The sequence below is a fragment of the Nelumbo lutea genome, chromosome 3, assembly GCF_056320005.1.
Source record: "Nelumbo lutea isolate HS-2025 chromosome 3, American lotus-T2T, whole genome shotgun sequence".
In the NCBI taxonomy this organism is placed as follows: Eukaryota; Viridiplantae; Streptophyta; class Magnoliopsida; order Proteales; family Nelumbonaceae; genus Nelumbo; species Nelumbo lutea.
In genome coordinates, this window is record NC_142686.1 from 76,945,001 (window position 1) to 76,948,312 (window position 3,312).

Genomic DNA, 3,312 nt, shown 5'->3' on the forward strand with positions numbered 1-3,312 from the left:
GGTCTTAGCAAGTGTTTGATATGCATCAGCTATACAGGTTTGAGCTTCAATTGTAGAGTTTTTAACCCAAGCCTAACTCAGGACTGGTTTTAGTTTATTTCAGATCCTTTTAAATTTTTTTTTTAGATCAGATCTGATTTCAGCCCTAAAGCATCACAGAATTGATTCCAACCTTAATGGATGTATATTGTAGTGTATACCAATGAGTGTGTATGAGATATCCAGCTCAGATCTGAATTATTATTTATTAATTTCTCTAGACTAACAATACCAAAGACTTGTAGATCTGAACTCAGATCTAAATTGGGTCTGAATTCAGATGTTGCAATCGATGGATGTAGATAAAGGAACCTTGAATAAGATGATTGGTTTAAATCTGCTTTTAGTATAATCGGCTTCATTTATTCATGATAGGATGTAGGTTTTGTATTCCAATACTTCACTTTACATTTTCAGTGTGATAGGATTAGTTATTTATTTTCTTTTGTGAATATTGGCATTTTTATTGCTTTGACTTTAACAGTTTATGACAAGCAGACCTGAACTGGAAGAGATCCTTTACGACCCAGAGATTGAACGGACTCTCCGTGTCCGTTTGAGAGTTGCTAAGCAAGTCAGACAAGAAGCACAAGAAATGGCTGAACAAAGAACTATGATGGATTATGCCAAGCCTACCCTCACCGGGACTGTCTCCAGCATTATCAGGCCAACTATTGCTGCCAATAACTTCGAAATTAAACCGGCCATAATCCAAATGATACAAAATACGGTTCAGTTTTGTGGTATGGCCCATGAGGATCCGAATGCCCATATTGCTAACTTCTTGGAAATCTGTGACACCTTCAAACACAATGGGGTAAGTGATGATGCCATCCGGCTGAGGTTATTCCCATTTTCTTTGAAGGATAAAGCCAAAGCTTGGTTGAACTCATTACCGGCAGGATCTATAGCCACATGGGACGAAATGGCCAGCCGTTTTCTCTCTAAATATTTTCCCCCTTCTAAAACTGCTAAAATGAGGAATGACATCACTACTTTTTTCCAGCAAGAGGGGGAATCTTTATATGAGTCATGGGAACGATACAAGGAGCTGTTAAGGAGAGTTCCTCACCATGGCCTCCCCATTTGGCTGCAAGTGCAGACTTTCTATAATGGTCTTACTGACTCAAATAAGACCATATTAGATGCTGCAGCCGGAGGATCCATAAATAATAAAACTCCTGAGGTTGCCCATGCACTTATTGAGGAAATGGCAGCCAACAATTATCAATGGCATTCGGAAAGGACTCAAACTAGGAAGCAGCAAGGCTTGCATAATGTTGACACTTATACAGCACTAGCTGCACAAATAGGAGCACTCAGTAAAAAAATAGATGAAATGCAGATAGCTGCCATGCATGTGCAGCCTCTTAATTGTGAATTGTGTGGGGGAGGCCACATCAGTACAGACTGCCAAGTTGGCAATCAGTTCAGACCATCTACTGAACAAGTTGACTATGTCAGCAATTCGTCAAGACAGCAGGGTTACCAGAGTCACCATACTTTTCATCCAGGATGGAGGGGACATTCAAACCAGTCCTGGCCAAATCAGCATATTTCCAAGCCGTTCCACCAGACTTATCATCAGCCTGAACCGAAATCCAATTTGGAGGAACTGATGACAAAATTTATAGCAGGTGCAGAAACTAGGTTCCAGAACCAGGAAGCCTCAATCAAAAACCTGGAAAACCAAGTGGGGCAATTGGCACAATTAATCTCTTCCAGACTGCCGGGAACTCTTCCAAGCAACACTGAAGTGAATCCACGAGAGCAGGTGCAAGCTATTACCTTAAGAAGTGGAAAAGAGTTGCCTGAGGTAGAAAAGAAGAATTGGGCTGAACCCAAGGCAGAAACAAGCCTTGGAACCAGACAACAGAAGACGGAACAACCAGAAGCACAACAAGGGATGCACCAACAACCACAAGTTCCATTCCCTAACAGGCTGAAGCAACAAAAATTGGAGAAGGAATTTGGTAAGTTTCTTGAAATATTTAAAAGTTTACATATTAATATTCCTTTTGCTGATGCTTTAGCCCAGATGCCACACTATGCAAGGTTTTTGAAGGAATTATTGGCAAACAAAAGGAAACTGGGAGATGTGGCTACAGTTGCATTAAATGAGGAATGTTCTGCTATCCTTCTGAACAAGCTGCCTCAGAAACTCAAAGATCCAGGGAGTTTCACTATTCCTTGTACCATTGGCAGTTTAAAAATTGAAAAAGCTTTATGTGACCTGGGAGCTAGCATCAATTTAATGCCATATTCTATCTTCAAGAAATTGGGGTTGAATGAACCCCAACCCACTAGAGTGGCATTACAATTGGCTGATAGATCCATTAGACATCCTAGGGGGATCATAGAAGATGTGTTAGTTAAAGTTGACAAATTCATTTTTCCAGTTGATTTCATTGTGTTAGACATGCAAGAAGATGTGGAGGTCCCGCTTATCCTAGGGAGACCTTTCCTGGCTACCGGGAAAGCAATGATTGATGTCCAACAAGGACAACTCAGCCTTAGGATACAAGATGAGGAGATAATTTTTAAAATGTCTGATGCTATGAAACATGCACCCTCTAGTGATGATTCTTGTTTTATGATTGATGCCATTGAATTGACAATTGATGAATGCTTCCAGGTAAGTAGAATAACTGATCCTCTTGAACTCTGCCTCCAGCAGGGAGAACTTGAAGAAACAGAAAATAAAAAAATAAACCTCATGATAGCATACCTGAATGATAAGCCTCAATTCAAGGGAAAGGGGTTTCTTAAATTAGAGAACTTAGGCAAATTGCCCGGACCATCAGGTAAGCCATCACCCCAAGAACCCCCCACCCTTGAACTGAAGCAATTACCATCCCATTTAGAGTATGCTTTCCTTGAGGAACCATCAGATCTCCCCGTGATAATTTCCGCAGCACTGAATCCCTTACAAAGAGAAAAATTATTAAGAGTGCTGCGGGAACACAAAAATGCTATAGCTTGGAAGGTAGAAGATATCAAAGGCATTAATCCATCAATCTGCACTCACAGAATTTTGATGGAAGAGGACAGCAAGCCTTCCGTTCAGCCCCAAAGGCGCCTGAATCCCAACATGAAAGAAGTGGTAAAGGCTGAAATAATTAAGTTGTTAGATGCTGGGATCATTTATCCTATTTCTGATAGTTCTTGGGTAAGCCCTGTGCAAGTTGTGCCCAAAAAAGGGGGTACGACTGTTGTTCCAAATGAGAAAAATGAACTCATCCCTACTAGAACCATTACCGGATGGCGTGTGTG

The 3,312-nt window shown here is 40.9% G+C and overlaps 1 non-coding gene across 1 annotated transcript; it reads right to left on the reverse strand.

The window, feature by feature from the left end:
* Positions 1 to 1,012: 1,012 nt before the first annotated feature.
* LOC148865605 (small nucleolar RNA R71) lies at positions 1,013 to 1,119 on the reverse strand. Its single transcript, XR_016112086.1, has one exon. It is a non-coding gene; the product is annotated as a small nucleolar RNA R71 (small nucleolar RNA).
* Positions 1,120 to 3,312: the final 2,193 nt, after the last annotated feature.